Source organism: Macaca nemestrina, chromosome 10 (genome assembly GCF_043159975.1).
Source record: "Macaca nemestrina isolate mMacNem1 chromosome 10, mMacNem.hap1, whole genome shotgun sequence".
Classification (NCBI taxonomy): Eukaryota; Metazoa; Chordata; class Mammalia; order Primates; family Cercopithecidae; genus Macaca; species Macaca nemestrina.
In genome coordinates this window covers 14,054,331-14,068,103 of record NC_092134.1, presented here as the reverse complement: position 1 = coordinate 14,068,103, position 13,773 = coordinate 14,054,331, and the positions used below count along the sequence as shown (strand labels likewise).

At 43.8% G+C, this 13,773-nt stretch overlaps 1 protein-coding gene across 1 annotated transcript in view; it reads left to right on the top strand.

Moving 5' to 3' along the window:
* LOC105494988 (serine/arginine repetitive matrix 4) overlaps window positions 1-13,773 on the top strand; it is a 178,594-nt gene that overhangs the window by 148,028 nt on the left and 16,793 nt on the right. The gene's annotated exons all lie outside the window — the stretch shown is intronic.

Genomic DNA, 13,773 nt, shown 5'->3' with positions numbered 1-13,773 from the left:
ACTGAATACCCAGTCTTTTATCAGGGGAATGTTGACAAATAAATACTTGTCTCCAGAGTGATATCTGCAGGAAGACATGTTTAAGATACCATAGGAGGATTTTCTGTTTGTTTGTTTGTTTGTTTGTTTTTGGGAGAGAAAGGAAAAGAAGGGCTCTTTGACATAACAGAGGCACTCCAGCTTTTACATGAAGTCTGCATCTTTTATGCCAGCTGGATGGCAACATTGGTTGGCAGCTGGGATTTCATTTCACCTATAAACATTACCTTGAATTTATATGACAGTTTTCTTCCAAGGAGGTCATAGCTCTTGACCTGCATCCTCTCATGTAGCCACACAAGGTCTTGGGAGTTGAGGTCACAGCTGTTCTCACTAGTCCCTTCTACAGATGGGAAAGAAGAATTAAGGCGCAGAGAGGTTAAGGGCTAGGGTAAAGCCCCAGAGCAAGGCAAGAGTTAATCCAATTTAGCAACAGAGCATTGAATAGAATTAAGCGGTGCTGCCCCAAGTCAACAAGGACAAGCTGGAATTTTGACTTCAGATAGTTTGACACCATGAGCAAGAGACTTAGAAATGGATCTGAATTCAGTTCTAGTGTGGCCACTTCCTAGCTGTGTGGCTTTGGGCAAATTACTTAATCTCCATTTTCTCATTGGTAAACTTGAAGTAAATACCACTTCCATATGGGATTGTTGGGAATATCCAATAAGATAAAGTACATGAAGGCCTTTTGTAGACTCTAAAGAGACAGACAGATTAACAGGAAGAGAGTCAACATTGATAGAGTCTACAATTGCAGCAAACAGCTGTGAAAGGGACTGTCTTCTCTAGCTACATGTGAACTTGAAAATTTCAGGTAGATGTTCCCTAAGGAAGGATGAGGTGGAAGCAAGGAAAAGTTCAGGGGTCCTTGTGGGGATGTCAAGAAAGGGAAAGCAATGACAACAGTTGGGCCTGGTTGACACAATAATTATCTGCAGTGCATTCCAGGAAACTTCTTTACCAGTCAAGACACCCAGCATCACCAAGGTCTAGTTTTACCCAAATCCTCTGCCTACCTGGAACCATCTGCAACTGTCCCCAGACCCCTTCTTGGTAGAGATGTCTGTGGTTACTGAGTCCTTGCAGATGGCAAATGCCCACCTGTGTACTCTCTCACACACAAATATCCTAAAAAGGGGTCTTCCCAGCATGACAAAGTCTAGAGGCTTGGATTTGAGTCTTGTTTTGGGTGGACTTGTCATTTTACCCCTCTCAACCTCAGCTTTCTCACCTGAGAAATGGGCATGATTATCCCACTTGTCTCCCAGGAGGATTGTGGCAAAGGTAAAGATAAATTTGAAATATGAGCATGAAGAGGTAGAGGAATGTTTTTAAGTTAGCAAAGGATGCCTAATCTCCCTGATCATGGTATTCGTGGTGGTCCATCTGGAGGTCCCAATTGACCCTAGCTAAAAAGTGCCATTGGAAGCAACTGGCTTATACTTTCTTACAGGTCTGGGATGGTTTTCCAATAAGACATGTCTGTCAAGATGTTACAAAAAGCTAGGTCTGTCCACCCACACAAGCTGGGGAGGTTACCAGATTGGCTATTGGTAGTTTGCTTTCCTAAAACACACGGGTTCTTGATGGCTTTGAGGTACAATGCCTCACTGTTCTTCATGAGCCTGCCCCTATCAGAAGAGCTAAAAGCCAGGGTTCACCTGTACCTATAAGAGAGGCCTTAAGAGCTCAGCTAGTGTAATGCTCTGATTACTAAGAAAGGAAACTGAGATTCACAGAAGGGAAATGATTTACATGGGCTATGGCAAGGCAGAGTTGTTTAAAAACATGGGATTATGAATTTGTGGTCACATCATATCCCTGAGATAGGAGTAATTACTTAAATATTTCTGAGCTGTAGTTTCCTCATCTGTAAAAACTAATAATAGTAATAATAGAGATAATAACAGTCTCTTCTTCAAAAGGCAGCTGTTGAGCCCAGTACTTGACACAGGTGCAAAACTTGACAAAAAATATGATGACAACATTCCAGATCCTGGCTGCACTTACCAGCTGTGGCTCCTTGAGCAAGTTTCTGTGTCTCAGTTTCCTCAAAAACTGCAAAACAAGGATAGCAATAAGACCTACCTCATAAGAATGTTATGAGAATTCAATGACACAATGTAAGTAAAAGTTTTAGAGTATAACAGGCAAGAAGTAAATGCTGCATAATGCTTACTGCTTGTGATAGTAACAGCAGTAGAAGTAATAGTGGAAATAGCAGTGGTGATAGTAGTGGTGGCAATAGTAGTGGTGATAGTAGTAGCCACAATAGTAGTAGCAGTGGTAGTAGTAGTAGTAATAGTAGTATAGTTCCAGGCACAGGCTAGGCTGCGACTTGAGCCAGGGCCCCTGCTTCCCAGACCAATTTCTTTCCGTTATAAATGGTAGCTGTAGCCCAAATGGCTACCCTGCCCCACTCAAGGTTGCCTGGCTCCATGAAGAATCACATGGCCCCGGATCTGGTTCTTTGAGTGCTCGTCATGCATGGCCCTTTCTCATCTTCTCCATTACAAAAGCAGAGATGGAAGAAATTTCCAGATTGGATCAAAGGTTTTCCAAGGGTCCTGGCCCCAAGTTTTTCTCTCTGTTAAAGCTAACAGTACATTTTCATTGAATCACCTGTCTGATCATTCATTTATGTCTACAAACACCTATGGAACATCTACAAAGGGTCAAGCTCTGACTTATCTCAGGATCTAATTACTAAGAAAAAAATAGCCTGTGCCTTCCAATGAAGGGAGACAGACAAGTTAAAAACAGTTAAAGGCAATGCACAACAATTGATGCTCAGATGCTTAATTGGGGTACAAGGTTAGCAGACGGGGGAGGGAACTGGGATTAGGGTTAGGGTTGGGCAGGGAAGGTAACAATTACCAGAAAAGCTAAGGGTGAGCCAATGAAGGGGAAAATAAAGATTAGAATTGAGAGTTGAGATAAAATTCCAGGGCAAGATATGGGCTCTGGAGGTAAAGAGGAGCCCAAGCATGAAGGATTGTCTATGCCATATTTGATTACAGGTATTTCACATGCACAGCTCTTTTAAAAAATCAAGGACAGTTGCATAATATCAAGGGACTTATTTACATATATGAATATGAAAATTTGGGGGTTGGTTCTTAATGGAAATCTTAGTTGGTGAGCTTAAGGTAACCTGAAGCTCTCTTGCTTGGTCAGCACCCAAATCCAAATAGAGAATCCCAAGACAGTTTAGAGACCCCTCACAGCCTCACACATGGTCCTTATCTTCACTCCATCATCTCTGTTCAAGGCACTGGGGAGACAGATAGATTGTAAAAAAGAAAAAAAAAATACTACTCTTCCTGAACTCCAGGGGCTCACAGTCTAGTAGTCAGAAGAATGCTGCACTATAGTGTGATTGTTTTGTAGTTAGGGCTGGGATTGAGTCAGGAGTACCAGTACCTTCTCCAGTTGTTAAAATATTCAAATATTTTCATGCCAGTTGGTAAATAGGCCCTGTCATTACCTTACCCAACCCCAGTCAACCTAGCCATCCCTCCTCTTCCTTGGCACTTTCTGGATCTTCTCAGAATCCTGAAACTGAAAAGTGACAACTACTTCCCTTCAGTGTCAAAGCCAGCTTCCTTTGTGGTGGGGCAGTACCCACAACCAACTAGTTATTGAATATTGTGAATGTCACTCCTGGCAGTGATGAAAGCAACTACAATGTGTCATGGAAGCACAGAGTAAGGGCCAGACAATGTTGTCTTGATGTCTGAGAAGACTTTACCAATAAAGGATTATTTGAACCAGGCTTTGAAGGATGCATAGGAGTTCATTGGGTTGCAATGGTTGATGGACAGAGGGAGGGGAAAACACCACTATGTGTCAGGCACTGTCACATACTTTACATAATTTTTGCCTCATTTGATACCTAAAACAGTTATTTGAAGTAGGTACAATTATTATCATCATTTCGAAGATGGGAAAATAGGCCCTGTGAGGTGTTGGTACCTAGGAATGTAACCAAATTGGGAGAAAGGGCAACTGTTATGAGTTGTGGTTTGTGCCTTGAAAGCTTACCCTGATAGCTGGCATGGAGGGTGGACTGGATGATGGGAGGGTGGATTGGATGATGGAGGGACTCTTGGCTCCAAGGATTAGCCAACCCCTTTCCCTGTGGTATAGGGCTCTCTATCAAGTCTATCATAACCAGAGAGGGAATCTAGAAGGAGGCTGATCAAGACTGGAGCTGGGCCAAAGACAATGGCAGGTTTCTTGTTTCCTCCTCTTGCCTTCAGCCTGGGCCAATAGTTGCTAATGCCTGTCAACAAAAACCTGTACAGATGTCGAAACCAAAAATAATAAGAATAAAAGCAGAACTCATAGTCCATAAAAGAGGATCTCATGAAATGTGTAAACTGGAAGAGGCAATGTGATGAAGACATGAGCTTTGGAGTAGATCTGGGCACCCTGGAGTTCTTGATCTCTCCCTGTGAGACTCTGGGTGACAGCAATAACTAATGCCTACTAAGCACCTACTATGCACCAGGTGCTAGGCCGATTGTTTACATGTATCATCATCATTGCATTTATTTTTACAATAGCTTTTCAATGGAGCTTCCCCGAATATCTCCACTTTATGATAAGGAAACCCCAGTCCAAAAAAAAATTAAGTAAAAGGCAGCTATTCAACAGAGAAGCTAGGGTTTGAATCCAGGGTCCATGTTGACCTCAGAGTCCTGTGTTTAATTACATGACCTCTTCTGTGCCATTTCATGTCTTTGGGCCTCAGTATCCTTATCTGTGCCTTGAGCTAATAATAATCATACCTACTTATAGGATTGTTATGAGGATGGAGTAAGATAAGGTATCCATTCATTTCAAAAATAAACATTAAGCATCTACTCTCCTGCCCTCATGTGGCTTATGCTCTATGTGAAAAAATTTGTCCCAATGCTTGGGACATAACCCTCAATGTATGCTAGTTGCCATAATATTTTTTGTCATCATAGCAGCTTTACTAAACTTATCCCAGATAAACCTAGATATGATGTTCTCAGAGTATCTCTAGCTTCAAAAAGCTGAATCCATCCAAGATCTCAGGTGAACTTCACACCAACCCCAGGAGAAAGGCAAGATGGGAATATGCTTCCCACTTTGTAGATAGGGAAAACGGGGCTGAGGGAGAATCTGGATGGCCCAGGCCTTCTGACCCCTGGTCCAGGTGCTTGCACGTTCTGCAAAGCCTTTGAGCTCTTGCCCAGCTGGGAGACTCAACATCCAACGTTTAATACCATCATCATAGTTGAGAGAAGAGAGGAACCAAAGTACAGAACATGGATGAGATGAGATTTGGGGATTTTCTGAGCCATTGGTTTTTTTGTTTGTTTGTTTTTGTTTTGCTTTGTTTTGTTTAATGGGAGGTGACATAGCTTTGTCAACTTTTACTTTTGCTAAGGAAGGACAGAAAAAAGAAAACCACTATTTTCTATCACTGAAGGGAGATTTTACTACTAGAACAAGTAGGAAAGACATGACCTTGGAAGAAAAATATGAGTCTTTAAATTGAAAGTATTTAGCAGGATGAAAAACTAATTACATTGAACTTATTTGTTTTTGTTTCAATTTGGGCTGGTGAAAATGTGTCTAACTGGGTCCAGGTGGAGATTTCTGAGAACAGGTGGGCAGGGTGTCCTCAGGAGAGGCTTCGAAGAAAGGGTGAGCCTGAAGCTGTCATTCCCTCTGGCTCCTGCTTAAGGAAAAGAATAAGGAGGCCAGACCACCTCTGCCTACCAAAGGTTCAATGCAGTGTACAGCCCCATGGCATAGCCCCAGCCCTAAAGGACTTTGTCATCTTCCCACAATACCCGGCACGTCTCCTTTCTCTTTCTCCATCTCCTCCTCCTCCCAAATGAACTCCCACCAGGTCAATGAATCCATTCTTTTGCTGTCTTCCTAATTAGTGCACTAAGGAAGATGAACAACAGAAAGGAAAATAAACTTAATGTCTTTGTGAAACAAAAGCTTTTTTTTTTTTTTAGGAACAACCAGAACCCTCTAGCTAAAAGCTCTGCCATACAGCTCCATACTCACATGAGAATTTCCAGTCCCCCATATGGCAGAGAAGAACAAAAAAATTTATAGCCGTCTCTCTCCATGGGGCCATTTGAAGCTCAGTAAATGGACTTGTTCAGTTTAATTGGAATTCTCTTCTTGATTGTATTTTTGTAACCTATTAGGCCGTGCTGCCTCTTGATCTTGGAATTCAGCTGAAATTAAATTTTGAAGTGTAAGTGAGAGGTTGCCTTTTTTCCCCGTTCTTGATTAAATAATGATTTGAAACAAAAACAATAAATAACAGTGCCGGCTTCCCCGGAGGGCTGAGAGAGACTCCCAGTGAAACGCCAGGGAGTTGGAGTTCGTGGTGGGGGGATTTAATTACTTATTAGAAAAACCTGAATGTGAACACTGAGTATATTAAGGAACAAGGAGATGAGGCGAGCTTTGGAGTGGAGAGAGAGAGAGAGAGAAGAGATACTGGAGCTTCACATTGGAGGGAGTTGAGGGAGTAAAAAGGGAAATATTTGCTCACTTCCCCCCAATGGCTTTGAGTTCATGAAAAGCATTCTGTATTTAAATTTTTTTTAGATAAATTTTAAAAAGTCTGAGACTGACTACTCTGACCCAGAAAGAAGGAGTTTATAATAACTCTGAGGTCTGGATATGGTTTAATGGATCTGGTCTCCCGGTTCCTTTCATTGACGAAAGTCCAAGAGGGATTGAACAGATCGAGATGGGAGAGATGAAGCAATTCACTTCACAGATCTGAAGGGAAGACATGAAACATACAAAATGCACCAGGTTTATGTTGCTTACAGTGGGATCAGAGTAGCAACAAACTTTTAAAACAGAGGGTCTCCAACTTAGATGTCTTGGTGGCCAGGCAGCTAATAGATATGAGTACAATGATCTCGTGGGTTTGGGGTCAGGAGATCTCATGCCCCATCTAAAAGGGGAAGCTGTAATTACTCTCAGCTGATTCTTGCCAGTCAGGGATTCGGGCCCAATGTTGCCAGATCTTATTTTTCAACAGAAACTGGAAATGGGGTTGTTATGTGAAACCTCCCCATTCTACCAATGTTGGCAGTTAATTCCAATTTACTTCCGACATACTAAGGGAGCTAAAGAAAGCATGTCTGAAACAAAGCATAACTCGGCTCACTGGTTTCGGCTTACCAGTTTTCCAGTGTTGATCTGGGGTGTTGAAGCAGATAGTGTCCATATATAGATCCTCACCCTCTGCACTTTGGGGCACATGGCTGACTTCCAGCTTCCAGATGGTATTCTCTGCTGCCAAAACCTATTTTCTCTGCCTGTTTGGCAGTCTGGACATACTAGAGAATTTATGCTCCAGTGTTCAACCTTCAACCTGTGAGTGATGGGGAACTGGTGTATAAATATCCCAGCTCCCTCACTCCTTGGTTGAGGTTAACTCTGGGGTGCGTGTTCTACACTGGTTCCCAGGGTGTCATCACCAAAATTAAGTATCCACTGCTCACTGTAATACCTGGTTTGATAATGCATCTTTTTTTGGCTCCCTCTCTCCTCTACATCATTTCCACACTCCACTAGAGAAGTTCCTTCCCCTCTCAAGTTATTGGCACTCATTTTCCATCTCGACTTCTAAGAATCTAGATTAGACAGGCATTATTTCACTTGATCATTAAGTAGATCTTGTAGAAGCTGGATTTTCATGCCATAACCCCAAGAGTAGGCTTTTATGTAGACATCATGGAGGGTGAGGGCTGAGATGGAAGAAGAGGTAAAATTTGACCAAAGAAGAGAACCCTGCTGTGAGGGCTCCAGCTCTTAAAAGGGGGTCCTGGGTACCTGGAGGGCATTATTACCAGATGACAGAGGATCTGGAGTGGCTCTTGCTAACAAGTGTCTTGGGGACAAAGAGCAGTTGCATGCACAGACAGAAACTCCCAATGCATGAAGAGGAGCTCTTCAAAGATGAATTATGAGAGGCCTATTACATAAATAAGGAGGCAGAAAGAAGCAAAGGAGAACCATCCTGTTGTATCAGTGTCGGAGGGTGGTGACTCTTGGCACCTTACGTGCCAGAGAGAGTAGCTGACTAGGAAGGCAATACCCAGGGATGGAAGGGCAGAGGCAAGACCATGAGAGGCCCCTATTGTCAGCCCATCAGAAGCTCACAACTCTAATGTCTCCTCTGCACTTTCATGGTCAGACCTCTCCCATCCTGTCTTGGGCTTCCCTCGGGTGTGTCTTCCTTCCTCCTCTTCGTGTGGAGTGAATGGAGAGCTCTGGAGAAGGTGGAGTCTGGGGTTTAGGAGACCATTCAACTATCTGAACATCTCTGCTGATGACTTTGTGAAAATGCTCCTACCACCTGGAAGGATAAACAGAGCCCAGCGAGACTTGTAAAGACAATACCAAGTAGAGTTCAGCTGAAAAGAAGGAGGAATGAATGTCTTCAGGTTACCACCTCCTCTGTGCCAGAGGAATCTTCTAAGCAGGCCAGATGGAGTGAGATGATTTGCTCATTCCAGATGTACCTGCTAGGGACATGATGTCATGCTGGTTGTGCTCTTTGAGAGGGTGACCAGCATGGAGAGCAACTGGGAGATCCAAACCCCCCTGCTCTCCATTTACCAAGCTCTGAATACAGATTCAGGACTGCTGCAGCCCAGAAAAAGGTGTACTATCTCTTTTCTAATCTGTCTGGCCAGAAAAGGCACCTTTTTCTAATTCTTAACCCATAAGGAGCACCTTTTTTGTTTTTTCCTTTAAAAAATTTAATTCTTATGTATATATTTCCAGGGTATATGTGATGTTTTGATACAGGCTTACACTGTATAAGGATCAAATCAGGGTAATTGTGCATCCATCACCTCAAGCATGTATCATTTCTTTGTGCTAGAAACATTCCAATTACACTCTTTTAGTTATTTTAAAATATAAGATAAATTATTGCTCATTCTGCCGGGTGCGGTGGCTCATGCCTGTAATCCCAGCACTTTGGGAGGCTGAGGTGAAACAGATCACCTGAGGTCAGGAGTTTGAGACCAGCCTGGCCAACATGGCAAAACCCCATCTCTACTAAAAATACAAAAAACAATTACCCGGGCTTGGTGATAGGCACCTGTAATCCCAGCTACCTGGGAGGCTGAAGAAGGAGAATTGCTTGAAGGCTGCAATGAGCTGAGATCGTGCCACTGCACTCCAGCCTGGGTGACAGAGAGAGACTCTGTCTCCAAAAAAAAAAAAAAAAAATTATTGTTAACTGTAGTCATCCTGATGTGCTACCAAATACTAGATCTCATTTATTCTCTCTAATTGCATTTTTGTACCCAGCAACCATGCCTATTTTATACTCCACTTCCCACTACCCTTCCCAGTCTCTAGTAACCATCGTTCCAATCTCTATAGGAGTACCTTTTCCTAATGGGAACAAAGTCACTATGCAGGCTGGCAGCCTTGCTACATGCAGATGACCGAACTCAGTCCGTCTTTGAACTTGAGCTCCCATAGTAGCAGAGAGTGGAATAAGAAGTAAGAAGACCCAGCACAGCTTGTTTCATCTGGAAGGTTTTGCAGGTCTGACATTTCTCGCCTGAAGCCTGGAGCTTATGCTGTTGAGAATCTGTACAGAGCCTCTGTGTGCTTCCTCTCAGGGTCCTGGGTCTGAGGAGCATCAGGCGGAATGAGAGAAATAACAGGGAGCATTCTTTCTCTCTGCCAGGGGTCTGGACCCCAAACTGTCTTCTAAGACCTTCTGTTCGACAGCACAGTAGAGTGGCTCTAGTAAACAATAATCTACTGTATATTTCAAAGTAACTAGAAGAGAATAATTTTTTTTTTTTTTGGCTCAGGCTGGAGTGCAGTGGTGTGATCTTGGTTCACTGTAGCCTCCACCTCCCAGGTTCAAGTGACTCTCCCACCTCAGCCTCCCAAGTAGCTAGGACTACAGGCATGTGCCACTACACTTGACTAATTTTTTTAGTTTTTGGTAGAGGCAGGGTGTAGCCATGTTGGCCATCCTGGTCTCGAACTCCTGACCTCAAGTAATCTGGCCACTTTGGCCTCCCAAAGTGTTGGAATTACAGGCATCAGTCACCGCACTTGGCCTTAGAAGAGAATAATTTGAATGCTCCTAGCATAAAGAAAAGATAAATGTTTAAGGTGATGGATATCTATCTCTATTATCCTGATCTGATCATTACACGTTATGTGAATGTATCAAAATATCACATATATTCCAAAAATATGTACATCTATTATATATCAATAAAAATAAATGTTTGATTCTAGAGGTTCCCTCAAGCTCACACACCCAGCCGAGCTGGTCTTGAGACCCCAAGCTTCAGCCAGGGGTTCCCAAGTTTCCTAGAACGATTCTCAGTGTGATGGAGGCTGATTTCTTCTCAAATTCCCGAAGCTGGCAGACACCCAGCTGGATCCCACCTGGGCCTGATCACCCAGTTGTCTCTACAATAAATTAAGTCAGGCAGGCCCACAGAGGCTTCCAAGTGACCTGAGCACAAACTTGTTCATTAGACAAAATTTACTGAGTGCCTACTCTGTGCCAGGCACTGGTGAATGCTGGGGAGCAACATTGAACCAGTCACGGCCCTGCCGTCAGCAAGCTCCAAACCCAGTCGGAGAGACGGCCAATAAAATAAGCAACTACTCTACTAAGGCAGTGGCACACAAATGACATTCATTTTTGAATGAGTGAGTGAATTCAAGATTCAGTGAATGAATGAAGTACAGAGTATTGTGCTATCCTGGTCTGGAGGATGACAGAAGGCTTTCTAGAAGAGGTGATAGTACGCCTGGAGGATGAATAAATTGAGCCATGTGAAGTGGGGAAGAGAGGAGTATTCTAGGCAGAGGAAATGGCAAGTGCACATGGCCTGGGGTTAGAACAAGATGGGATGGCAGAACCAAGAAAACTCAAATCTGAATCAGTCAGCTTAGGTTATGGGGCTGGGGTGGGATGGTGTGGAAGAGATGCTATTTGTGAAGTAGGCAGGGCTGGGGTATAAAAAACACTCTCATCCATGTCAAAGAGTTTAGATCCATTCGAAGAAATGGGACTTTTAAACATGCAGGAGAAGTTGGTATTTTCAGGCACCAAATTTAACCCAATGAGAACATTTCAATAGTGCCTTTATCCCTGTTTTCTGGTGATGATGGAAAAGTATGATGCCTTGTAGATTTATCAGTTCTGACCACACAAGTTACATGTAGATAAGTCACAGACAGGTGGTAATACTCTGAAAGTATCCCTGTGAGCTCAGGGCATGGGGTTGAGAAGATGAACAAGGCCAGATCCCCTTCTATATCCACTAGCCTGGAGGGGCCTCACATTCAAGAAATCCTTGCCTACGGGGATCCATGGTGCACCAGGAAAAATGAAATTCGTAGTCAAGACTAGGAACAAGTACCTGGGAGAGAAAGGCCCAGCCTGGCAGCCTCCAGGTAGCAAACCACAAGATAATGAAAATTATTGTACTCACAGGCCCCTGTCCTTGAGTTCTTCCAGCCTAGCTCCCTCCAAGACGGGCTTGCTGGATTCACTTGTAACACCCTGGCTACCAACCATTCACCATCTCTGGGGCAAAGATTCCATGATCCCATTCTTGTACCAAGCCCAAGCCAGAGATCACAGATCTCAGGGTCTAGTTGTCTGGCATGATACATTCCTGACAGGGGTGGTGGAGATACATGTATTACCACTGAACTCCAGAGTTGAGAAAGATGTGGCATCCAAAACGCAAAACAAGAAGACAAATAAATAGGAGGACTGAATGGGAACAGGGCCTTTACATTGTTGTTTTAAAAGTCTCACTCTAAAAGACTCCACCAGAGCAAACTTATTTTGAGGTCCCTTCTCCCAAAGCAAAGCTATCCAAGGTGCCATGCAGGTAAAATGGCAGCTGTGGTGGACAGAACTTGCTAAAGCTAGACTATCACCTTGCCTGTGTGCAAAGCCTCCTGGGAGAATCTACAAAGGAATCCCTGCTTCCCCGGCCCCAAGAGCTGACACCCTGAGCGCTGGAGTTATGCTATTCTCACAGTTCCACTGTGTCTGTGTTTCACCCACATGACCAATTGCTGAGAAGGCAGAAATGGTTCTTAAGAAATTCCAGAAGCGCCCCCTCCTTTAGGGCCAAGATGCACAAGATAAAGTTGGGAGAAAGAGTAGGCTCTTTATGGTGAAGCCTGCCCTAACATTTGTGACGTCAGAGCAAAGTTATAGAAGAAGATCCGTATATTAGATGTCTAAATGGGCATAAATAAGTCAGCAAACTTAATAAAATATGTTCTGTTATCTTGGTAAACATACCTTCAAAATGATCTGAAAGTTAGTTATGATTTTAGAATCTTGGACCATTTCAGAGTGCCAGGATGTGACATAGCAGTCGGGGGAGAATCTGGCCCCGGAACTATCCCTTTCTCTCCCTGAATCTGGCACATCCAGCACCATGATGGGGCTTACACACATGCATATAGACCCCTCAGCCTGAACATCCAAGTTCTGTCCAAATAGCTACCCTTGGACCTAGGAGTGTGGACACTTGAAGCATGCTCTCCCTGCAGGAGAATGGATCCATGGATGAGGCCTACAGAGACCTGGAAAGGGGCATAGGAGTCACTTAAACAGAGAATTCTGGGATCTCAGATATCCAGAGAGTGGTTGAGGCAGGCAGTAGTCTTAAGGGGGTGCCTTCTTGGTCCCCCAGATTTCTCATCCCATAGGGATGGTTATCTCTGGAGGAGGCCCAGGGCAGGGTTCCCTCCCATCCACAGCTGAGTGTGGTACTGCTGGCAGAGGCCAGCATCAAACTTACTGTGTCATCCCAGCCACAACAGGACTGAATATTTAAAGAAACCGCCCCTTCCCCCCCCGCCCCACCACCATCCTGCTTCTAAAAGTGTGCTCACCTTCCCAAGTGCTGGCTTTCCATCGCCTCCTTTACTCCTTCATTGGTCCTAGATCAGCCCTAGACAGGGTTCTGGGGGCCCCTCTTTATTCCCAGTCACCCCAAAACCCAATCTCCAAGCCCGTTCCAAAGCCCTCTGTTTCGCATCCTCCCTCCCTCGTGCCCCCTCGACATTCACACCTAGGTAGTAGATGCCATACTCTAGCTGCCATTGGCATATTCCACAAGGGTTTCCTGCTCCAACTTGGGCCCTAAGGGATTGATTAGGTTGGCTAGGTTAGGTCCCCTTTATGACAAAACCAAACAGAATTGATGCCCCCACCTGTCAAGGGCACTGAAAAAACCAAAACTCAAAGTTCAGGGCCAAGTTTGAGGATGTGCAGAAAGGTGTGTGTTTTTTCTTGTCAATTGCGACTCTAATGATGGACTCACGTTGCCCGCTCTTCCCTTTCTCTTACACCTTACCTACCTACTAAAGGAGGAGTTCTTGCTTGGTAAGTGGATATAATCCGCAAAGACATGAGAGAATTTATTAGAAGCCACTCAAGAACCTTAGCTACCTTCTACAAGGGGAAAAGGACACACACAAATATCTATAGAGACCCTTTTTTTCATTTATTTTTGGTCAGACTATTTGACTTCCATTTTTTTTTTTGTCCCCTCCTTTCTTTTCCCCTTTAGTTGAAAACTGCTAAAATGTCAGTTTGCGACCTTGACTTTATATTTAAAAAAACAAAAACAAACTCTCATCTTTATTTCATTTCTTTTCCCCATGTGATATTTGTTTAGG